Source organism: Oncorhynchus clarkii, chromosome 1 (assembly GCF_045791955.1).
Source record: "Oncorhynchus clarkii lewisi isolate Uvic-CL-2024 chromosome 1, UVic_Ocla_1.0, whole genome shotgun sequence".
NCBI lineage: Eukaryota > Metazoa > Chordata > Actinopteri > Salmoniformes > Salmonidae > Oncorhynchus > Oncorhynchus clarkii.
In genome coordinates this window covers 69,324,559-69,350,560 of record NC_092147.1, presented here as the reverse complement: position 1 = coordinate 69,350,560, position 26,002 = coordinate 69,324,559, and the positions used below count along the sequence as shown (strand labels likewise).

The 26,002-nt window shown below is 42.3% G+C and overlaps 1 protein-coding gene across 1 annotated transcript in view; it reads left to right on the top strand.

The window, feature by feature from the left end:
* LOC139411484 (solute carrier family 24 member 3) overlaps positions 1–26,002 on the top strand; it is an 88,272-nt gene that overhangs the window by 630 nt on the left and 61,640 nt on the right. The gene's annotated exons all lie outside the window — the stretch shown is intronic.

The following is a 26,002-nucleotide window of genomic DNA, read 5'->3' as shown; positions in this document are numbered from 1 at the left end:
ACTTTGTTCAATAATATCAGTTTTAGTAGGCACTTCATAGTGAGTGTGCAGCGTGGTCTCATTCTAGACGTAATATAGGAAAGGTAAATCAGGGACACGAACTAGTTTAGTATAGGTTACATTTGGTATGGTTACTTAAGGCAAAAACGAAAGTAGGGTGGTTGGTCGGGCGTATAACACGAACGTCTAGTAGCCCAAAGGTTGTGAGTTCAAATCTCATTACAGGCAATTTTAGCAAATGTTCTGCTAATTACTACTTTGTAGTAAGCTAACACTTCCCCAACCTTAGCCCTAACTGTAACCGTTTAACCTAACTCCTAAACTTAACCCTAACCTAACCCCTAGCCTAGCTAACATTAACCAGCTAAATAATGTTAGCAACCTAGCTAAAATTCGTAACATATAATATGAATTGTAATTCGTAACATATCATACGAAATGGGTGATGGACATCAACAAATAAATACATACCATACGAAACATAATATATTGTATGGTATACTATATTGTATAATATATTGTAAATGGGTATTCCGGATTTACATACAGAATAATATGAAATGCTCTGAGACCAGGTTGGAGTGTGACCTTTTAGTTTCCATGAGAATGGTCTTTATGTTGGCCTAAAGCGAGGATTGCGCATAAATTAGTTACAACAAATAATGTAAAATTTTTAAAAAATAGGCTTTTTTAACTAGTTAAGTCAGTTAAGAACAAATTCTTATTTTCAATTACATCCTAGGAACAGTGGGTTAACTGCCTTGTTCAGGGGCAGAACATCAGATTTTTACCTTGTCAGCTCAGGGATTCGATCTTGCAACCTTTCGGTACTAGTCCAACACTCTAACCACTAGGGTACCTGCCACCCACGTGTGGTGCAAGAACTGAAATTTGTTAAATCTTACAAATTTGCTAAATTAATGCTATGTTACGGATTCCAATTTGTTGTGGCTAACATTAACTAGGCTAGGAGTTAAGTTAAAACAAAGGTGTCAAACTCATTCCGTGGACAGCAGTGTCTGTGGGTTTTCGCTCCTCTCTTGTACTTGACTGATAAATTAAGGTCACTAATTGCGGAACTCTCCACACCTGGTTGTCTAGGGCTTAATTGAAAGGAAAAAACATAAACCTGCCGACAGTAGGCCCTCCATGGAATTAGACCTAGACAACCAGGCGAGGGGAGTTTCTTACTAATTAGTGACCTTAATTCATCAAGTACAAGGGAGAAGTAGAAGGGAGAAGTGTGAACCAGAAGCTCTGCCCTCTGTGGAATGAGTTTGACACATATGGTATAGATCAATAAAAAGAATGAATGCTATTAAAAATAACTTTTACTAGTATGATGTGTGTCCCTCAGTTTTATGTCGTTGATGTTACCCCCTTCAAATTCACGCTTTACAAAGATAAACAAGGACCATGAGCATTCTCTCCAATGGCAAACTGTTATTGGGGGATATATTAAATACAATTATTATTTAGTATGCCATAAATTTGAGAATTCCATTGATCATTTGTTATCTAAATCCAAAGTGTTAGTCAATTTAAAATGATTGATTATCACTTTAGTAAAGTATTTTTAAATAGTTGCTTACATTAGAATTGAGAATTTTTGCCATTTAAGAAAATCCTCATTTACCAAAAATGTCTCATTGGCGTAACCATCATTGGTGTTACTACTCCTACTGGTGGCCAATGTTATTGTGATGGTAAAAAGTCATTAAGCCATCATATTAGTTGATTTACTATGGGAAGATGTACGCAAATACATTTAAATGAAAACATCTTGAAAAAGTATGTTTCTTTTTTCTCAAATGCCATTTCCAAATGCCACCGTAATTCAAACACAACCCAGCTATGTGTCTTTTGCTCTGTCAATAAAATGTCTTAACGTGTGTTTAAAATCCTATGTCTAAAATGGGTCTATTGAAAGAAGAACTTAACATGAGAAACTGAACATGACCATAATATGATATTTGATCACCACTGAACGAAAAGTGGAGAAAAGTGAAACAATTCACGTTCTTGTCAGGTCAAAAAAAAGGGGAGAGGGACACTGGTGACATCTTCCTGCATTCTCCCCCTTATACATTGTCAAAGCAAGAGAGATCATAAAACGAAAGATTTTAGATTTCATGTAATGCTACTTACCAAATACAGAGTTAGGTTTTTATCTTAGGGGAAGCAAGCTCAAAGTTGAATGTTAGTTGCGACTCAATGTGTCTAAGAAATCACTTGTAGGCTATTTGGAGGTAAAGTACAACATGATATATTGTATCAATGACACACTCTTTGGGCACCTCTTATTTTATTACATTATTTTATTTACACCTATACAGACGTAATGGATTGGATTATTATAACACTCTTCCAGATTGTCAAAGTAGGCGTACACTCCATCATCCACTAGTTTTCTACAGAACCAAGGTGCTGATGCTCTGTGGTATCTACAATTGACGTCGGAAGTTTAAATACACCTTAGCCAAGTACATTTAAACTCAGTTTTTCACAATTCTTGACATTTAATCTGAGTAAAAATTCCCTGTCTTTGGTCAGTTAGGATCACCACTTTATTTTAAGAATGTGAAATGTCAGAATAATAGTAGAGAGAATAATTTCTTTCAGCTTTTATTTCTTTCATCACATTCCCAGTGAGTCAGAAGTTTACATACACTCAAGTAGTATTTGTTAGCATTGCCTTTAAATTGTTTAACTTGGGTCAAACGTTTCGGGTAGCCTTCCACAAGCTTCCCACAATAAGTTGGGTGAATTTTGTCCCATTCCTCCTGACAGAGCTGGTGTAACTGAGTCAGGTTTGTAGGCCTCCTTGCTCGCACACACTGTTTCAGTTCTGCTCACAAAGTTTCTATAGGATTGAGGTCAGGGCTTTGTGACTTTGTTGTCCTAAAGCCATTTTGCCACAACTTTGGAAGAATGCTTGGGGTCATTGTCCATTTGCGACCAAGCTTTAACTTCCTGACTGATGTCTTGAGATGTTGCTTCAATATATCCACATGATTTTCCTGCCTCATGATGCCATATATGATGATGCCATACATGATGCTGCCACCCCTGTGCTTCACTGTTAGGATGGTGTTCTTGGGCTTGCAAGCCTCCCCCTTTTCCTACAAACATAACGATGGTCATTATGGCCAAACAGTTCTATTTTTGTTTCATCAGACCAGAGGATATTTCCCCAAAAAGTATGGTCTTTGTCCCCATGTGCAGTTGCAAACCGTAGTCTGTCTTTTTTTATGGCGGTTTTGGAGCAGTGGCTTCTTCCTTGCTGAGCGGCCTTTCAAGTTATGTCGATATAGGACTTGTTTTACTGTGGATATAGATACTTTTGTACCGGTTTTCTCCAGCATCTTCACAAGGTCCTTTGCTGTTGTTCTGGGATCAATTTGCACTTTTCTCACCAAAGTACGTTCATCTCTAGGAGACAGAACGCGCCTCTTTCCTGAGCGGTATGACGGCTGCGTGGTCCCATGGTGTTTATACTTGCGTACTATTGTTTATACAGATGAACGTGGTACCTTAAGGCATTTGGAAATTGCTCCCAAGGATGAACCAGACTTGTGGAGGTCTACAATTTATTTTCTGAGGTCTTGGCTGATTTCTTTTGATTTTCCCATGATGTCAAGCAAAGAGGAACTGAGTTTGAAGGTAGGCCTTGAAATACATCCACAGGTACACCTCCAATTGACTCAAATTATGTCAATTAGCCTATCAGAAGCTTCTAAAACCATGACAACATTTTTCAAGCTGTTTAGAGGCACAGTCAACTTAGTGTATGTAAACTTTCTGACCCACTGGAATTGTGATACAGTGAATTATAAGTGAAATAATCTGTCTGCAAACATTAGTTTGAAAAATTACTTGTATCTTGCACAAAGTAGATGTCCTAACCTACTTGCCAAAACTATAGTTTGTTAACAAGAAATTTGTGGAGTGGTTGAAAAACGAGTTTTAACGACTCCAACCTAAGTGTATGTAAACTTCCGTCTTCAACTGTATGTTGTCAAGCACCTGTAGGAATGTTGTTTTTTTCCTCTACTGATAAGATGGCGGTGTCAGGGACTGTAAGCTTGATCATTGATTGTGTTGTCAGATGGTGCTGATTCCCTTCCTCAGAGTATAGTGATGTTTTCCAGGGCTGACCGTCAGTCATCATGAACCCACACCAACAAATTGTGCATGTGTGCCTGCCTGTGGGCACTGTTTACTCTGTCTCCCATATAGCATCAACCCCTTCACGTCCCTCCCTCTGTTCCTCCTCAATCTGCTCCTATGTCTTTCCATTCAGGCAATATAATAATTACACTTAGGGTTCTATTTTCGTCTGGCGGTAAGGTGGCGCAAGTGTCAAACGCACATTAGTTTGCAATTTTGTTATGTAAAAACTGGCGCATTGGCATTTTCCAGACCTAATGCCAGGTTTGGCAATTTATCTGTCTAACGTCAGCTCAATTGCGCTGAGGTGGAAGGGGTGGCAATATTTGAGGTGTGTCCTTAACAAGCGCAAAAGTGACAATTTCATACAGGGTAATGGGAAGTTTGAAGACCCACAAAAAACCGGTCTTCACGGTAATGCAGTTGATAATGGAATGGGTTTTGAGAGTGGAAGCACAGCCTACCTAGCCTTGATGCTGCCCATGGAAGAGATGTGCATTTTGTGTCTGAATTTCCCCCCAAAATAAAAAATACTTGGTTTCCGCCTATTTCGCCTTCCCTCCCCTTAATCAAGGCTAGTTTAGCAGAGTCACTTAGGTGCATCTTTTTATCCTGGCCATTAGCCAACTAGCCTTTGAATCAAGAGGTTTTAAATGGTCTACTAAGGGCTTTGAAATAATTTGGTATTTGCCCTCCTGGTCTTTGCCCTCCTGCTTTTTCATTATTCACAATTCACATACCTGCATACTTCATTTAGCTTGTTCGAGTAGGCTATCCATCCCAATTTTCAAAGAGGGACCCTCAAACGATCAGGCTACCAAATATATATTTGTGCTAGTGCTGTTCGGGTTGACTCAACCAGCAGTTCCTACAGTCCCTACAGAAATATTGTATGGATGAAAGGCCAGCGGGTTGAATAGAGAACAATACCTTAAATCCATAAATGTATGATATTTATAGGCTACATTGAGGTTTTTATGTCATTATTTTAGGCTATCTGGCATTAGTGTGTAAGCATAAACTTATGCGCGCCAAATAGACTACGCAGCAATCGCCAAATGCTTTTGGGAATGTGCAGAAAAAGTTGAAGTCGAACCACGGATGCCGAAAAGGACAATGTCTCTGTGGTAAGTTTAATTCAATAAGAAAAAAGCTGCAAAAGGGAGAGTTGAAATTGGAAAGAAGGGAGGGCGAGAAAAGTAATGTTTGGGAAAGATTTGGTGAAGTGGTAAAAGGATGAAAGCAGTGGCGTCAATGTTATGTGTGAAGATTGAGGCGGTTAGCAAATTCAACAGTCACAAGATATAGACCTATGGCACATCAACAGAACTGTAGCCTACTGTTCAGATGATGGTTAAATGGAAACAGAAATGTTGACTCTGACTGTAGGTCTATATCCTCTCACATAGCCTTAATATTACCTCCTGCAGAATAAAACATTTCTTTCAGTAATTTATAGACCAAATGTAACCAATATTTTGACAAGGGAAAAGGATGGGAGAAATATGATTTCTTTCTTTCAGCATCTTGAGAGAATGGGAATGCAATTAGATATTGTCTGTAGAGGTGCTATCTTCATCAGCATCATACAAGCTGATAGTATTTTACAACCACATAAAATTAATCCAAGCCAAACTGAAATCTTATCAGAAACATAGGCCTAAGTGTTGGGTCGTTTTCACAGCTTCCTATTTCCTTACAACCGGCCAAACTGATGTCATTTGGACATTTTGCAAAGAAAATCTTTCCTGTTATTATTTATTTTATTTTATTGGATTTTCTCTGTACTGATGAAAACTAGATTAAAGCATTCATTCTATCGATTTATGACATTCTGGTGATCAAGGGTTTATTTAGTATTCTAGTAATGACAGGAGAGAAGCTGCATGTATCTAATTATTGACAAGTTGACTAACAAATAGCCTACCAAAATGTCTGAAATTATAAGCAGAAACATAGGCTACATCTAAATTAGGTTAGAAAAATCATGCACCCCCAGTCAAAAAAATAGTCTCTGACCAGCCTACAGCGCATTTTCTATATTAGCGGGTTTGGGTCTGGTACGGGACTCAGATTTTCACTTTATCACATCTCGTCTAGTCGGGCAGTTGCGGATGGGTTATTAGCAGTTGCGGGTGTGTGCAGGTGAACAAAAAACTGACACGCGCTCCTCCAAACTATTCAATTCTCTTATAATGCCATGTCGACGACCATTTAAAAAAAGAAAACCTGCCTCACACATAGGCAACGACACAATTGACAGGAGCCTTGTAGTTTCTATAGACAAGCAAATGTTATGAATAAAGACATTTAGGCTTATATGTGCACATGTAGCACACGGGGATGTGTGTTACTCCTCAGCCCTAAGTGTTCCGCTTGCGGCGCCTCATTAGCTAGCTTTTAAGGTGGCACAATCGGCTAAAACGCTCGAGGAGGGCGGTCACGTGACTTTGTGAGGCAGAGGTCCAGAGTTTAAGCCAGGTATGGGCCGAATCGGGAGGAAGTGGTGTGTGACATACTTTACACACACAGTGCCATGGAATGAGAAGTGATTTATGATATCATGCTTCTGACCCAATCCTATTTAGAATTATCATTGTTGGTTTAAAAAGCAGATTGATTGATCATTTTTTGTTTAACTTGATTAAAAACCAAACTAATTAGAAAGATTCACCTTCCTTGGGTTTATGGTGAGAACGTAGGCCACATGGCTTGAATGCAATGCAAATCCGTCTGCTATTGCTGGAGAAGTGCAAATTTGATCTGTAAGATGGTTCATTGAGTGTTTATAAAACACAACACGTTTTCGCACTATAACAATGAGTGGACATTCACTTTTCTCTTTATTTTGGATCTTTATCCAGCTCCTGTGAAAAGTGAGGATGTGCGTAAAACCCTCCATAGACTAAGTTGCCTTGTCTGTATTATACGCCCACAGCAATGTCCAGCCTGCAATTTACAGTAGGCCTAGCCACTATATCAGTGCAAATGCTATAGCCTATGTTTAACAATGTATTTCCATATTGATGCAACGCAATTAGAACAATGAGGACTGCAAACAAGTTTAACATATTTAGCAAATGGGGCAGGCTATTTAGTGAGCTAGACTAACATTCAAATTGGAGTTGATGACATTGCAATACATAAAATAAATACAAATCAAATGTTGTCATGTGCCGAATACAACAGGTTTACTTACACCTTACAGAGAAATGCTTACTTACAATAAATGCAGTTTTAAGAAAATACAGAGGAGAAAAAAAAGTAAGAGTTAAGAATAACAAATAATTAAAGAGCAGCAGTAAATGACAATAGCGGGGCTATATACAGGGAGTACCGGTACATAGTCAATGCAAATAGTCTGGGTAGCCATTTGATTAGCTGTTCAGGAGTCATATGGCTTGGGGGTAGAAGTTGTTTAGAAGCCTCTAGGACCTAGACTTGGCACTTCGGTACAGCTGAGAACAGTGCAGTAGCAGAGAGAACAGTCTATGACTAGGGTGGCTGGAGTCTTTGACAATTTTTAGGGCCTTCCTCTGACACCGTCTGGTATAGAGGTCCTGGATGGCAGGAAGCTTGGCCCCATTGATGTACTGGGCCGTACGCACGACCCTCTGTAGTGCCTTGCGGTCGGAGGCCGAACAGTTGCCATACCAGGCAGTGATGCAACCAGTGCTCTCGATGGTGCAGCTGTAAAACTTTTTGAGGATCTGAGGACCCATGCCAAATCTTTTCAGTCTCCTGAGGAGGAATAGGTTTTGTCGTACCCTCTTCATTACTGTCTTGGTGTGCTTGGGTGTACTGTAGTCAATGAATAGCATTCTCACATAGGCGTTCTGTTTGTCCAGGTGTGACAGGGCAGTGTGGAGTGCAATAGAGATTGCATCATCTGTGGATCTGTTGGTGTGGTATGCAAATTGGAGTGGGTTTAGGGTTTCTGGGATAATGGTGTTGATGTGAGCCATGACCAGTCTTTCAAATCATTTCATGGCTACAGACGTGAGTGCTACTGGTCAGTAGTCATTTAGGCAGGTTACCTTAGTGTTCTTGGGCACAGGGACTATGGTGGTCTGCTTGAAACATGGTGGTATTACAGACTCAGACAGGGACAGGTTGAAAATGTCAGTGAAGACACTTGCCAGTTGGTCAGCGCATGCTGGAAGTACACATCCTGGTAATCTGTTTGGTCCTGCGGCCTTGTGAATGTTGACCTGTTTTGAAGGTTTTACTCACATCGGCTGCGGAGCGCGTGATCACACAGTCGTCCGGAACGGCTGATGTTCTCATGCATGTTTCAGTGTTACTTGCCTCGAACCGAACATTGAAGTTATTTAGCTCGTCTGGTAGGCTCGTGTCACTAGGCAGCTCTCAGCTCTCAGCTGTCCCATCCCTTTGTAGTCTGTAATAGTTTGCAAGCCCTGCCAAACCCAACGAGCATCGGAGCCGGTGTAGTACGATTCGATCTTTGTCCTGTATTGAAGCTTTGCCTGTTTGATGGTACGTTGGATAGTATAGCAGGATTTCTTATAAGCTTCCGGGTTAGAGTCTCGCTCCTTGAAAGCGACAGCTCTACCCTTTATCTCAGTGCGAATGTTGCCTGTATGTAATCCATGGCTTCTGGTTGGGTTATGTACGTACAGTCACTGTGGGGACAATGTCCTCAATGCACTTATTGATAAAGCCAGTGACTGATGTGGTGTACTCCTCAATGCCATCTGAAGAATCCCGGAACATATTCCAGTCTGTGCTAGCAAAGCAGTCCTGTAGTTTAGCATCTCTTCATCTGACCACTTATTTATTGACCGAGTCACTGGTGGTCCCTGCTTACATTTTTTCTTGTAAGCAGGAATCAGGAGGATAGAATTTGCCAAATGGAGGGCGAGGGAGAGCTTTGTACGCGTCCCTGTGTCTGGAGTAAAGGTGGTCTAGAATTTTTTCCTCTGGTTACACATTTAACATGCTGATAGAAATTAGGTAAAACTGATTTAAGTTTCCCTACATTAAAGTTCCCGCCTACTAGGAGCGCAGCCTCTTGATGAGCGTTTTCTTGTTTATAGCGATATACAGTTCATTGCGCCTAGTATTAGTGCCAGCATCGGTCTGTGGTGGTATGTAGACAGCTACGAAAAATCCAGATGAAAACTCTAGGTACAGTTTAAGGCGGAAGTTTACATACATTTAATTTGAAGTCATTAAAACTCCCTTTTCAACCACTCTACAAACTTCTCATTGGCAAGTCGGTTAGGACATCTACTTTGTGCATGACACAAGTAATTTTTCCAACAAATGTTTGCAGACAGATTATTTCACTTATAATTCACTGTATCACAATTCCAGTGGGTCAGAAGTTTACATACACTAAGTTGACTGTGCCTTTAAACAGCTTGTAAAATTACAGAAAAGAATGTCATGGCTTTAGAAGCTTCTGATAGGCTAATTGACATAATTTGAGTCAATTGGAGGTGTACCTGTGGATGTATTTCAAGGCCTACCATCAAACTCAGTGCCTCTTTGCTTGACATCATGGGAAAATCAAAAGAAATCAGCCAAGACCCCAGAAAATAAATTGTAGACCCCCACAAGTCTGGTTCATCCTTGGGAGCAATTTCCAAACGCCTGAAGGTACCACGTTCATCTGTATAAACAATAGTACGCAAGTATAAACACCATGGGACCATGCAGCCGTCATTCCGCTCAGGAAGAAGACGTGTGGTGTCTCCTAGAGATGAACGTACTTTGGTGCGAAAAGTGCAAATTGATCCCAGAACAACAGCAAAGGGCCATATAAAGATGCTGGAGGAAACAGAAACAAATGTATCTATATCCACAGTAAAACAAGTCCTATATCGACATAACCTGAAAGGCCGCTCAGCAAGGAAGAAGCCACTGCTCCAAAACCGCCATAAAAAAGACAGACTATGGTTTTGCAACTGCACATGGGGACAAAGATCATACTTTTTGGAGAAATATCCTCTGGTCTGATGAAACAAAAATAGAACTGTTTGGCCATAATGACCATCGTTATGTTTGAAGGAAAAAGAGGGAGGCTTGCAAGCCGAAGCACACCATCCCAACAGTGAAGCACAGGGGTGGCAGCATCATGTTGTGGGGTTGCTTTTCTGCAGGAGGGACTGGTGCACTTCACAAAATATATGGCATCATGAGGTAGGAAAAGGTAGGAAAATCATGAGGTAGGAAAATCATGTGGATATATGGAAGCAGCATCTCAAGACATCAGGCAGGCAGTTAAAGATTGGTCACAAATGGGTCTTCCAAATGGACAATGACCCCACGCATTCTTCCAAAGTTGTGGCAAAATGGCTTAAGGACAACAAAGTCAAGGTATTGGAGTGGCCATCAGAAAGCCCTGACCTCAATCCTATAGAAAATTTGTGGGCAGAACTGAAAAAGCGTGTGTGAGCAAGGAGGCCTACAAACCTGACTCAGTTACACCAGCTCTGTCATGAGGAATGGGCCATTATTCACCCAAGTTATTATGGGAAGCTTGTGGAAGGCTTCCCAAAATGTTTAACCCAAGTTAAACAATTGAAAGGCAATGCTACCAAATACTAATTGAGTGTATGTAAACCTCTGACCCACTGGGAATGTGATGAAATAAATCAAATCTGAAATAAATCATTCTCTGGTCGGGTGTCTGTAGTAGTATATCCCTCCCGTCCGACTCATTGAAGAAGAACTCTTTGTCCAGTTTGAGGTGAGCAATCGCAGTTCTGTCCAGCAGCTCTTTTCGGTCATAAGAGACGGTAGCAGCAACATTTTGTACAAAACAAGTTACAAATGCGGAAAAACAAACAAAATAGCATGATTGGTTCATCTGTCTAGTACGTTCCGCTAGTGGAACCCCTCGCCAACAGCCAATGAAATTGCAGGGTGCCAAATACAAATCAACAGAAATCTTATAAATCAAATTTCTCAAACATACAAGTATTAGGCACCATTTTAAAGATACCATTCTCTTTAATCCAGCCACAGTGTCTGATTTCAAAAATGCTTTACAGCGAAAGCTCCACAAACGATTGTTAGGTCACCACCAACTCAACCCAGCCATTTTTCCAGCCAAAGAGAGGAGTCACAAAAAGCACAAATAGAGATAAAATTAATCACTAACCTTTGATGATCTTCATCAGATGACACTCATAGGACTTCATGTTACACAATACATGTAAGTTTTGTTCTGTAAAGTTCATATTTATATCCAAAAATCTTATTTTACATTGGCGTGTTACGGTCAGTAGTTCCAAAACATGCAGTGATATTGCAGAGAGCTACATGAATTCACAGAAATACTCATAATAAATGTTGATAATACAACTACTATACATGGAACTTTAGATACACTTCTCCTTGATGCAACCGCTCTATCAGATTTCAAAAAAACTTTATGGAAAAAGCATAATCTGAGAATGGCGCTCAGAGCTCAAACCAGCCAGAGAAATATCCGCCATGTTGGGTAGTCAACATTATTCATAAATAGCATTATAAATATTCACTTACCTTTGATGATCTTCATCAGAATGCACTCCCAGGAATCACAGTTCCACAATAAATGCTTGTTTTGTTCGATAATGTCCATCATTTATGTACATTTATGTCCAATAGCTTCTTTTGTTAGGGCGTTTGGTAAGCAAATCCAAAAGTGTGATCTGGTCCATTCGGACGAAATGTTCAAAAAGTTATATTACAGGTCGAAGAAACTTGTCAAACTAAGTATAGAATCAATCTTTAGGATGTTTTTATCATAAAAGTTCAAAAATGTTTCAACCGGAGAATTCTATTGTCTGTAGAAAAGCAATGGAACGAGAACTACTTCTCAAGTGAAAGCGCGTGACTGAGAACGAGGCTGCTGGAAGACCCCTTAGTCAAACAGCTCCCATCCGGCCCCCCTTTACATGAGCAGCCTGAAACAACGTTCTAAAGACGGTTGACTTCTAGTGGAAGCCTTAGGAAGTGCAAAATAACCCATATCCCACTGTGTATTCGATAGGGGGGAGTTCAAAAACTACAAACCTCAGATTTCCACTTCCTGTTTGGATTTTCTCTCAGGTTTTTGCCTGCCGTATTAGTTCTGTTATACTCACAGACATCATTCAAACAGTTGTAGAAACTTCAGAGTGTTTTCTATCCAATACTAATAATAATATGCATATATTAGCATCTGGGACTGAGTAGGAGGCAGTTCACTCTGGGCACGCTATTCATCCAAAAGTGAAAATGCTGCCCCCAAGTTAAGAGCCGATAAGACGGCAGCCCTCCCATCATAAATAGACAACTTGAATTAACCACATACTTAGCCAGGGGCATGTTCTGATTGGCTAATGAGGAGCCAAGCCTCGACACACCCACAACTTGTTTATTTATCAAAACCCAATCCTTTTGCGCCACCGCCAGCAACTGCGCCCATAATTGTGGTTGTGAAAATAGCAAAAATAGTTATGACACCCCCGAACCTACAGTATAGCGTTACCACCAGCGCTTAGATTTATCATTGCGTTAGGTTTGTTAAAATAGAACCCTTAGAGAAAGCCATGGTTATTAATATGACAAACATGTTTTAGCGGATTTATTATCTCCTGCCATTTAAAATGATTGGCCTTGACACTTTACCTAAGTCAGACCATTACGCCCTATGGGTTGGTGAGTGATCCCTGAAAGACATGATATCTACGTAGATGCCGCTGAGACAAATGAACACAGGCAATGTATGGAGTGTCATCTGGACACTAATGTGCTTTTCCTATGGTCTGCTAGATAATCTCATTGCGTAACATGGTTGTGTTGTGGCAGCGATGGCAGAACACTAAAAAACAGCACAGAGCAAAGGAGTACTTTATAGATTTGGACCATGGTGTTGTTATTGATTGAGAACACTGACTAAAGAGAGTGTGACGTAGGTATAGAGGTAGATTGGGAATGAGAGAGCAAGAGAAAAATGGAGTTGAGATGGTTGGCGGAGTTGGAGAGAGAGTGGACAGAGGAAAGGAAAGGGGCAGAGAGCGGCTGGAATTGAGAAGGGTAGTTGGGAGATAGTGGTGTAGAGATGGAAACGGAAAGGGAGGAGGTATGATAGTGAGAGGGAAATAAGGGGTAAAGATGAAGAGGAAATAAGGAATAGAGATGAAGAGGAAATGAGAGGTATGATGGTGAAATAAGGGGTAGAGATGAAGAGGAAATGAGAGGGATGATGGTGAAATAAGGGGTAGAGATGAAGAGGAAATGAAAACGGTATGATTGTGAAATAAGGGGTAGAGATGAAGAGGAAATGAGAGGTATGATGGTGAAATAAGGGGTAGAGATGAAGAGGAAATGAGAGGATGGTGAAATAAGGGGTAGAGATGAAGAGGAAATGAGAGAGGATGGTGAAATAAGGGGTAGAGATGAAGAGGAAATTAGAGAGGATGGTGAAATAAGGGCTAGAGATGAAGAGGAAATGAGAGAGGATGGTGAAATAAGGGCTAGAGATGAAGAGGAAATGAGAGAGGATGGTGAAATAAGGGCTAGAGATGAAGAGGAAATGAGAACTGTATGATTGTCAAATAAGGGTTAGACATGAAGAGGAAATGAGAGAGGATGGTGAAATAAGGGGTAAATATGAAGAGGAAATGAGAGAGGTATGATGGTGAATAAGGGGTAGAGATGAAGAGGAAATGAGAACTGTATGATTGTGAAATAAGGGGTAGAGATGAAGAGGAAATGAGAGAGGCGAAGATCTTGGTGGAGAATGGAGATGTAGACAGCAACTTGTCATCAGCAGCGAGTCTGAGGCAAAGTGACGTTTGCTCTCTTTCACTTGCACTCTCTCTCTTTCTGTCTCCCTTTCCATCTCCCTCTTTCTCTTTGCCCCCCTTCTCTCTTTTTCTTCCTCTCACTTCCTGTCTTACACGAACACACTTTCTCTCTCTGCTCTTTGAGGCTGTCACTAATTCGGCTGTATCTGGGTCAGCCGGTTTGAACAGAGAGCAGGGCTCCGCTCTGCGCCAGTCTGACTGGGAGAACACAACGTATTTTTCCCTCCATCACTTGGTCCGTCTGTCTTCATCTCTCTCTAAAACACTATCACCTTCCTTCGCTTGCAATTTCTGTCAGTCTCTCTTACTTTTCATCTTTCCCCTCCCTCTCTCTAATGCGCTCTCCTTCTTCCGTTTATCTATCGCTCTCTTATGCTTTCTCACTACCCCTCTTTCGCACTCTCCAACCTTCAATCCACTTCATCAGTAAAGTGGAGGCTGTTTTTCTTAGTTGTATGTACGGGATACACATTGGTATACATTGTCCAACGAAATGCTTACGTGCAGGTTCCTTCTCAACAATGCAACAACAATAAGATTATTTTTTGTTCAAAAGATGAGAATACGAACAAAGTAAATGGCTCAGTAGAATAAACATTTTAGCATAAGTACAATACAGAAATAAACAATTCATAGTCCAATATTTACACATGTATTGGGGATAGGGGGGCAGTGTATAAATTGAGCAGTATAAGAAGTGTGTGTGTGTGTGTGTGTGTGTGTGTGTGTGTGTGTGTGTGTGTGTGTGTGTGTGTGTGTGTGTGTGTGTGTGTGTGTGTGTGTGTGTGTGTGTGTGTGTGTGTGTGTGTGTGTGTGTGTGTGGTCAGTCCAGTTCAAGTGTTCAGCAATCTGATGGCTCAGAGACAGTTTCTATCAGACCTCATGCTCAGATACCGTCTTCCCGAACAGCTTGTGGCTGGGGTGTGTGGGGTCCTTGATGATGCTGTGTGCCTTCCTCAGGCACCGTTTCGAGTAGATGTCCTAGATGGGTGGGAGCACAGTCTCAGTGATGGACTGGGCCATTTTCACCACCCGCTGGAGGACCTTGCCGCCCTGGACGGAGCAATTCCCATACCAGGCCATGATGCAACCCGATGGTGCAGCGGTAGTATTTGGAGAGGACCCGGGGAAGCATGCTGAATTTCTTCAGACGCCTTAGGAGGTAGAGACGCTGTGGTGCCCTCTTGAAAAGAGTGGTGGTGGTGTTGGTCCATGACAAGTCCTCTGTGACGTGGATGCCGTGGAACTTAAAACTCGTGACTCTCTGCTGCAGTCCCGTTGATGTGGATCGGGGCATGTTCCTTTCTTTGCTTCCTGAAGTCAACACCACAATGCCAGTTCACTTACCTTCTCCCTATTGGCTGACTCGTCGTTGTTGGTTATCAGGCCGACAACCCTGGTGTTGTCAGCAAACTAGATGATGGAGTTGGTGCTGTGCAAAGTCACACAGTCGTGGGTGAACAGGGAGTACAGCAGAGGGCTGAGGACACATCCCTGGAGGGCCCTGTGTTAAGTCAGTGTGGAGGAGATGTTGTTGCCAATCCTTACAGCCTGTGGTCTGCCCGTCAGGAAGTCCAGGATCCAGTTGAAGAGGGTTGTGCCCAGGGCTCTGAGCTTGGTGTTGAGCTTGGAGGGAAGAATAGTTCTGAATGCTGAACTGTAGTCCATGAACAGCATTCTCACATAGATGGTCCTCTTGTCCAGATATGTTACGGCCATGTAAATAGCGATGGAAATGCCATCTTTTGTGGATCTGTTGGAGCAGTAGACAAATTGGAGTGGGTCCAGTATGCCTGGCATCTGGGCCATGACCAGCCTCTCGAAGCACTTCATGATGACCGAGGTGAGCGTGACGATAGTCGATAGTCATTTGGGAATGTCACCTTGTTTTTCTTGGGCACTGGGACAATGGTGGTCTCCAGCAGGTGGGGACTAGAGCCTGGGACAGGGACAGGTTAAAGATGTCCGATGAAGACGCACGCCATCTGGTCAGCACACACTCTGAGGACGAGGCCAGGGATGCCATCTGGTCAGCACACACTCTGAGGACGTGGCCCGGGATGCCATCTGGTCAGCACACACTCTGAGGACGTGGCCAGGGATGCCATCTGGGCATCTTTTGAGAGTTTTCCTCAGTCAGCCTCGGAGACTGGTCGTCCGGAGCAGTGAGTCTTCCTGGATGGCTCGGTATTGGCTGCTTCGAAGCAAGCGTAGTATGTGTTAAGCTCGGCTGGATTTGCCTTTGTAGTCTGTGATTGCTGGTCTGTAGTCCTTTCCACGTGATGCCAGTCTGAGTTGTCGAACATCAATTCAAGTTTGAGTCTGTGTTGTCTTTTTGCATCCCTAATGGATTTCCGGAGCTCGTATCTGCATGCCTTGTATGCGCCACATGCTGCTGTACGGGCTCTCAACATTGTATTAATATCTCCATTCATTCATGGTTTTTGGTTGGGGTATGTCTGGATTGTTATTGTAGTACATCATCAACACATTTCCTAATGAAGCCTGTAACTGACAGTCCACCAATGTGGATGGTTGTCCTGGATGGAGGAATCTTTGAACATATTCCAATCAGTATTCTCAAAACAATCCTCCAGCATTGTCTGCCTCCTCTGTCCAGTGCCTCATTGTTCTCTGTTGGTGATTGCCTCTTGAGTTGCTGCTTGTAGGCAGGGAGTAGGAACAGAGATGTGATCTGATTGGCCGAAGTGGGTGCGAGGGGTGGCTTTGTACGCGACAGATGTTTGTGTATACATGGTCAAGCACACTGGATCCTCTTGTGGGGCAGGATATATGTTAGTGATATTTTGGGGAAATATGTTTTAGACGGGCTTGGTTAAAGTCACCTGCGACAATAGACCTCTTCTGGGTGAGAGGATTCTTGCTGGCTAATAATCTTGTACAGTTCGCTTAGTGCCGCCTTGGTGTTGTACATAGCTGTGATAATAACACGTGAATTCCCTCGGCATATAGTGGGGTTGGCATCGCAGCATCATAAACTCCAGGTCGGGTGAACAGGAGCTTGCGATGTTTTCAACTTCGGTCCACCAGGAATTGTTTGAGGAAACATACCCCTCCCCCCGGGGCTGAGAGAAGTGTCTAGCTTCTGAGTCATGATCCAGAAGTGTTTGTCGGTCGTAGGAAATTATGGCACGAACATTCTTAGCAAACAAAGTAATAATTAACACACAAATAGCCATAACAAAGCTATGTTGAGCAGGAACCAGCAAACCGGGTGCCCTCAGCGCCGCCATCTTAGGGTATGTGATAGACAAGGTCCTGGACAGGAAAACGGATGATTTACATCAAATCTATTTGAGTGTACCGGGTGGGAGAGAGTGACAGACTAGGGTAAAGTTGCCCCTAGAGACGCTGCTCTAATTGATTGCGTTTTCTCCATTTCTTAACAGTTAAGGTTTAGTATTGGGAATTGTAAGCTGATTTTTAGAGAGGTTCCCACCATCAGGCTTTATATACTGATATAACAACCAGTGGAATGAACGGCACCTTTTATCTCCTCAATCAAAGAAGAGAGCTGCCTGGGCTGTACTCACTCTCTCTCACACACGCACACACACACACAGAGATATTGTACACGTACTCCAATCCCCATACTACAAATAATAACAGCCAATGATTATATATCTTTGAAACATGGCAGAGGGAAGAATGTCTTGTTAGAGTGCTATGCCTTTCTATCAGCAAATACATCTGATACAGTATAGCCTCTGGCTCAGAAACAAAGACAGCTAGCTAGCAAGAATACCTACAGAGACTGACACACTCATATAGGAGCCGGGCCCAGATTCAAGTTACTAAAACCTGCTTTACGGTGACCTCAGGCCAAATTCCAATAGGGAATAATTATCAGAAAACTGAATTCTTAGCAGATAATGGGACAGGCTGTGGGGGTGTGTAGGTGTGGGTGGATGTAGGTGGAGATGTGTGCTTGAGAAAGAAATCCACAAGGTCCCTAGTGAAGGGAGCAGTATCTTTGCTCCCACTATATCTTGACTACCTCATTCATCAGTCATCACACAGAGCAACCTGTCTCTGGTTGCTCTTCCTCGCTGTCTCACACCGTTTCTGTCTTTCATGCTCTCTCTCTCTCTCTCTCTCTCTCTCTCTCTCTCTCTCTCTCTCTCTCTCTCCCTCTCTCTCTCTTTGCAGTAAAGCACTTCATTATTTTACCTAGTTTTATATGGCTCTGTGGGCGCACAGTGTGACAGACAGAGTGTTTAGATATGTGGCTGTATCATAAACCAGACCTTTCATAGAAAGTCTCTATAGGTTAAACCTAGGCCTTGCTACACAACAGACCAGTGGTATTCAATGTCGGGGGAACTGCAGTGGGGTAGCAACATTATTATGAAGAGTACAGATTATTTTATGGGAAAATATACAAATGCTTTTGAGAAATATCATTTAAAAAAGTTGATTGAGTAAATGTATTTATTGTTTTTATTTTATTTTGTGAATGGTGAGCGCAGCGGTCAGTCTGGTTGACCGGGCTAACCTGACCTGACCCGGAAAAAGTGTTTCCTAGTCAGGTCAGTTCAGGTGATCAGGAAAAACTCCATACCCTAAGTATGGAGTAAGCTAGATACATGGAACCTGTAGAGTAGATGGGCCAGTACGTTGACTAGATTACATAACAATTATGATCTACAAACAACTTCTCAGATATCCTACCATCCACAACATATTCAAATTATAGCGTAGGGACTTCCTTAGTTGGGTTTGACATAAGGTTATAGTGTTGTTGCATTACAGGAATATTGAAACACGTAAACAGTTGAAGAGAATAAGAGCTAAGTATGTATGTAGGTAGGGGGTAATAGAGGGATTCTATGTAGTATTCTATGTAGTCCTCCTGTGTCTGCTTTTACTGCTACATCGTGCTGTCAGCTGAAAACTAGCTGACGGTGTGACATAGTGGAGACTCCCATTGTATGTATGTGTGAGTGGGACCACTCATGCTTTTGTCATAGAATAATGAGTATTATTATAGCTAGGGGGCCCAAACACACCTGCTGTCTCTCTTTCTCTCAAACAGACATCATACACATACTCCCATCTAGTGCAGCACTTTTCCAGTCCATCTGGAAGAGGTCTGTTGTAAACGTCATTGACACCCAGGGAAACAGGTTGTCTGTCTCTAGACTGTCATGCTGGTTACCTTGGCGTCCATTGAATTTAGTGATGGTTAATGGGTTTATGACCGCACGGTTGGACTGCATGACCACCACTGAGCTATTTGACTATGTGAGGGGAAAATATGTTTTATGGCCACATTCTATGGTATCTGTGTCGGCTTGTTCGTTGTTTGTTTCATAGTGCCCTCCCCTTTTCTTGATCTCTCACATGCACACAAACACATGCACCCTCACTCCTTTTAGGTATCTCTTAAGCATATACACCCATCCTGTCTGATTACGTTCAGTCAGCTCCAATGTCATTACTATAAGAAGGCTGTTGATTCAATGGAAGTCCCAGACTATTACTAATTCAGTCCCCGATATGAAATAATGAATACTTCTGGGAGTTGATGTGTACAATGTTCATTGTGTAAAAGTAGTTGACTCTGAGGCCTGTGTTTGGTCGAAGTCAGGGAATTCGGCCTTATTTGAAATGGTAGTCACATTTCTGTAAATCTTACAAAAAAATGTTTTATGGAGGAGAGCATTAATTTCTGTCACTGCGCGAGCAGACCACACACACTAGTGTTGAGTGATTAGAGAGAAATCTAATCATTCACGAGAGAAATCTGAAAAATCAAGTCAAGAACTATGTGGGACGCTTTGCTGAAGGGAGTTGTAGTTTTCATTAAGCAGATATTCAACCTAGTTCAGTATTTAACTACATTGACCACAATCCATTGCTCCAGTATTTTCTGGCTCAGAGAAGGATCAGAGATGAGGAGGCAAAGCGAGAGGTTTCACTCACCAAAATATGTCCAAAATAAGCATATGCTAAATGCTTTTCTTTTGGCTTATTTTGGACATAAGCTTGTCGCTTGCCTTCCCGCCTTTGGGACATCATGAGCATCTCATCATTATATACAGATCTCTGGACGGATACACTTTTCCGCCTGCTACGTTAAGTCAGATACACACAGACCACATGAGAGCGGAATGTACAGAAGATAACGACAAGAGGGACAGAGACAATTCAGGAAAGTGTACCGTATCTACTTTGAAGAACTAAAAAAAATATTTTGTCAGACAGCTCTGCAGCATACTTAGGCAGACTAGCTAAATAGAATGACTGAAGACAGTACAGTATGGGGAGCACAGAGACAACGTTAGATGGCCTGGCTGGTTGCTTCTACCTGAGCAGAGATTAGATGATTACTTTAAAAAGGAATGAAACCTAGTAAAGTCATCCAATACAAACAAAGAATTACACAACTAAAATTGTTTTATTTCATAATTTCCTATTTTTCTTTTGATGTCCACTCAATGTGGACCTGACCGAGACAATGGAATGTGTTAAATGTTTTGGCAATCGAATGTTCACAATTTTGGGCTTTGGAATTTCCATTTAAAAAGCTCTAAAAACATTTGAATATCATCATTTCATGATGCATTTAATGTAAAACAAAACGATAATATTGAAATTGAAAACTGTAATTGTTTAATAATCAAACCAAACGACCTCTAATCACTAATCGCTCAGCACTAACACACACAGGCAGTAGATATTTCATTCCCAGCGTTGGGGAGTGGAGCAGTGTGTCTGTCCTCCCAGTGAAAACTGCTGATGGATGTGCTGATCGGAGCAGGGGTCAGTGAGACTATTCATGCTCTGCAGTACAGTATTAGCTCTGGCTGTGATTAAACACTATTCCAGCTCCCCAAATACACCCTGCCTAATTCATCACCCCCGCCCAGATTAGCACTTCATGTATTCTGGGAACCCACAGGACCTGGAGAAGAATGGAGGACGGGAGGAGACAGGGATAGGGGGTGGGGGAGAGCGTTCTGTACCTGAAGAGTACAGAATGCTCCTCTGCCTTCATCTCCTCTTCCCCCCCTTTCACACCAACCATTGATGGGGAGAGTAGTGGGCTTGTACCTCGCACCGGTAATTCTTGAGAGGGGTGGTGGTTTGTTGGCTGTGAGGTCCATCCCACATCCCTATATACCAGGTGGGGCAACAGGTAGCCTAGTGGTTAAAATGTTGGGCCAGTAACCGAAAGGTTGCTAGATTAAATCCCCGAGCTGACAAGGTAAAAATCTGTCGTTCTGCCCCTGAACAAGGCAGTTAACCCACTGTTCCTAGGCCGTCATTGTAAATATAAATTTGTTCTTAACTGACTTGTCTAGTTAAATAAAGGTTAAATAAAAATAAAAATATATATATTTAAGTCCCATAAATGTCCTCATTAACCAGGTCATTGACGAGTCCTGTTATCCCTCTCTATCGGTGTCTACCTCATCCAATGGGCCATAGGAGAACACAGGAAGGGAGGCGGCGCCCCACACTTCAGAGGAGTAAAGACTCGGGGCTTACAGTACCGAGCCCTTATGATCCATTATGTAGGGCAGAGTCTGCCCAGATACAGCCCAGATTCACATGATGTCATTGTCACCCAAACTACATGTTTATGCAGTTTCATAATGGCATGCAATTTTCTACGGGTAGTTTCAACATTTTATTTTCTACTGGACCCCAGGACTCATCATAAAGCAGTCATAACAGCTTTACCGAACCAGTCACAACTCTAAACCTTGACCTTTTAACCTTGTAAGAGCACTGAACTCTTTTTATGTCTGAGGGGAAGTAGAGATGGGTGGCAGGCAGCTGGTTTGAATAGCTCTGACGCTAGAGGAGGAGAAACAGACCGGGACTGTAATTGTGTAAAGATGTGTTGAGTGCACACACACACACACTTACAGCAATGTGAGTAATGTAACAAACTCCCTGACTACATGCCTGGGGTCAGACGTGCAAAGCTCTGTTGTGCACTCGACACACACAGAGATACTCATACTGTTACACACTAGCGTGCATGCACTTTACGTCATTTACTCCTGTCAGATTTGGCTGTTTGGAGAATGAGCTTTCAGGCAATCCATGACGTTTTAGAATTCATAACATCGACCATTGGAGAGGCACTGTATTGGAAGGGAATATTAGGAAAGAGTTTCCCAGACAACATCAAAATGAAATGGCAAATATACTGTTGGGCTTCGACTCCTGGTATCACATAAGCACACATAAGACCTGGAAAATGTGTAGAATTGCAGGACATTTGCTTTTAAAACTGCAAAATGTTTTCTCCGCCAACAAGAAGGGTGTGAACCAACCATTTTTGGTCGCATTGGGCTGGAGATGGGGGTTTGTTACTACAGCAATAAATGACCATATCCATCCAGACCTTATCCACCTAGGAAATGTGTGACCGGACCTTCTCTAATAATACTTAAGTCCCCTGCTGTATTGTACTGGCAGGAAGGTCCCATCTGTGTGGAACTCACTGAGTCCACTGTGACTGGATGACGCACACACCAGGTACCACACTCACAGAGAGGGAATGTTCACTGTGTGGGAGGGAGAGGGAGAGGGAGGGGGTGTTCATATTGTATACAGCCTGAGCCAACAGACGCTTATCTCCCCATCATCATCACGCCCTGCTATCCGTCATCCTATTCACGGCTGTGATAAGTCTCTCACTGTGTGTGAAATAGCCGGAGCTCTCCAACAGAGATTAGCCCGGAGCCTTTGTTCACTTGAACAAAGCAAACACAATCAGAGCTCTCTTCACCTGCACTTCCAGGGCTAGAGGAACCCATTAGCTTTTTAATTACTCAGAGCACATCAATCGTCTGCTCAGAGTCTCTTGGAGGGAAAATGAAGTTGTGTGTGTGCGCATGTACAGTGATCTCCAAAAGTATTGGGACTGTGACAATTTTGGGGGGCTCTGTACTCCAGCACTTTGGATTTGAATTGATACAATGACAGAGGTTAAAGTGCAGACTGTCAGCTTTAATTTAAGGGTGAACAGTTTTACGTGTATTAACCCTTTCGTGGGTGAGTTCCAAATATCTCTAACGGGCGCCCCAGCGTGAGTTTTTTTATGCACGTGATGTTAGAACGTTCTCTCAATTCCAGAATGTGATTGTTACTCAACAGTACATTTAATCCGCGCTGCCCTCAAACCAAGGCACTTAGCCTGTTTTTATTTATAGGCGGTTTTCAACTTCAATTTCAAATGATATTCTAACAAGTTTTTATTTTCTAAGAACAGTTTGAATTGAGGTGTGTTCTGCCTCCTCATTCATTCACGTAAAAATAGTCATTTTTATTTTTGCGGACAATTCATTTTTTGGGACATTTCTGACCCGGACAAAATTCCCCAAGCACTTCCCAATTGTTTGCATGCCATCCGATTATTGCATAGATTGTAATGGACACATATTATGTGTGTAAAATACTTTTTTGAAGATTGTACTGATTATGATGAGCTAAGCTAATACCAGCTGTGTGTAGCCATACAATATAATGCATTCTGGGATTCACGTAATCGTAATCGTCTGTTGGACCAAAGATGTTATAACAAAATGAGGTGAGTAAGGGTTCACTCATTTTTGAGGACTTCCAGAAATGAAATGGTGTGATGTGAACGATGGTGGACGACCCCCCCCCCCCCCCCCCCCCCCCCTTGAACATGCATACTATAAACAGACCAAACTCATCTTGTGTCCTCTTATTATCTTTGGCTTCTGTGAGGGGAAAAAAGCATGGCAGCGAGCAGAAACTACCCATCGTCGGATTACTTTACATTTCTAGAGTGTTTTAATCAATTATTTCGATCAATGGTGAGTTCACCCATGATGTGATTAACTCTAAATAGTCATTTCTATTAGCTAATTCATGTTGTAGTTTGTCAGCGAGAGTTACACAAATGACCTATTGCTTTACCTCAATCTTTCCTCAGTTAGATAACTTTGTGAATGTCTGAACATTGCATCCAAAAATAAACTGCTCACATTCTGGACATAACTTTGCAAGGACTGTGTTTGTGCAAAATGTTTCTGAAAAAAGTGTGGCCAGCTCAAATGCTGATTGTTGCATCATTCGAAACTGGCCGTTCTAAATAAGCTTTCTAATCACACCGGTTTGATCTTATGCTACAGGGACAACTGTAGAAGCATCACACCCGTGTGTTGGTACTTGTCAAAAAGTTAAGTATTTGGTCCCATATTCCTAGCACGCAATGACTACATTAAGCTTATCTTCAGACTGCTCCTTATTATTAGCATCCACTTTTAGATGCAGACGGATAAGATGGCGCCGAAGAGGATGGCTGACGTTTTACATGCCTGTTTACCAATTATTATGCTATTTTGTTATTTTTTTTGCATTGTTTGCAACTTATTTTTTACTAGTGTTGTACATAATGTTGCTGCTACCGCCTCTTATGTCCGAAAATAACTTCTGGACATCAGAACTGGGATTACTCACTACTAACTGGAAGAAGCTTTTTCCTTTAACGAGTCCGACGAAAAAGATCTACTGCTCTCCTGGGAACAGGCCCAGATCCCCGTCATTTGCGTGAAGAGAAGATGGAGGAAAAGAGGACACAGATCAGGCTGCCTTTTGAGAATCCGTAGGTGAGAAAGTAAACTCCCACTGCCATCAATTTTGCTTGCTAACATGCAATCATTGGAAAATGAAATTGATGACCTACGATTATCCTACCAACGGGACATTAAGAACTGTAATATCTTATGTTTCACCGAGTCGTGGCTGAACGACGACATGGATAATATAGAGCTAGAGGGATTTTCCATGCACCAGCAGAACAGAGAAGCTACCTCTGGTAAGACGAGGGGTGGGGTTGTGTGTCTTTTTGTCTATAACAGCTGGTGCGCGATGTCAAATATTACAGAAGACTCGAGGTATTGCTCACCTGAGGTAGAGTACCTTATGAAAAGCTGTAGACCACACTATCTACCAAGAGAGTTCTCATCTATATTATTTGTAGCCGTCTATTTATCACCACAGACCGATGCTGGCAGTAAGACCGCAATCAACCAACTATATAAGTCCATAAGCAACCAAGAAAATGCTCACAAAATGCTTGTACCAGCAAGTCACTTGTGCAACCAGAGGGAAAACAAATCTCCCCCTCCCCCCATTTGGAAAATCTGACCATAATTCTATCCTCCTGATTCCTGCTTACAAGCAAAAACTAAAGCAGGAAGTACCAGTGACTCGCTCAATACGGAAGTGGTCAGATGACGCGGATGCTACGCTACAGGATTGTTTTGCTAGCACAGACTGGAATATGTTCCGGGATTCATCAAATGGCATTGAGGAGTATACCACCTCAGTCACCGGCTTCATAAATAAGTGCATCGACGACGTCGTCCCCACAGTGACCGGATTACAGGCAACATCCGCATCGAGCTAAAGGCTAGAGCTGCCGGTTTCAAGGAGCAGGACACTAATCCGGACACCTATGAGAAATCCTGCTATGCCCTCAGTCGAACCATCAAACAAGCAAAGCGTCAATACAGGATTAAGATTTAATCCTACTACACCGGTTCTGACCCTCATCGGATGTGGCAGGGCTTGAAAACTATTACGGACTACAAAGGGAAACCCAGATGCGAGCTGCCCAGTGACGGGAGCCTACCAGATGAGCTAAATGCCTTTTATGCTTGCTTCGAGGCAAGCAACACTGAAGCATGCATGAGAGCACCAGCTGTGTGATAATGCTCTTGGTAGTTGATGTGAGCAAGACCTTTAAACAGGTCAACATTCACAAAGCCACAGGGCCAGATGGATTACCAGGACTTGGGCAGCCCTGCCCTAGACCCACTCCAATACGCATACTGCCCCAACAGATCCACAGATGACGCAATCTCAATCGCAATCCACACTGCCCTTTCCCACCTGGACAAAAGGAACACCTATGTGAGAATGCTGTTCATTGACTACAGCTCAGTGTTCAACACCATAGTGCCCACGAAGCTCATCACTAAGCTAAGGACCTGGATCCTGGACTTCCTGGC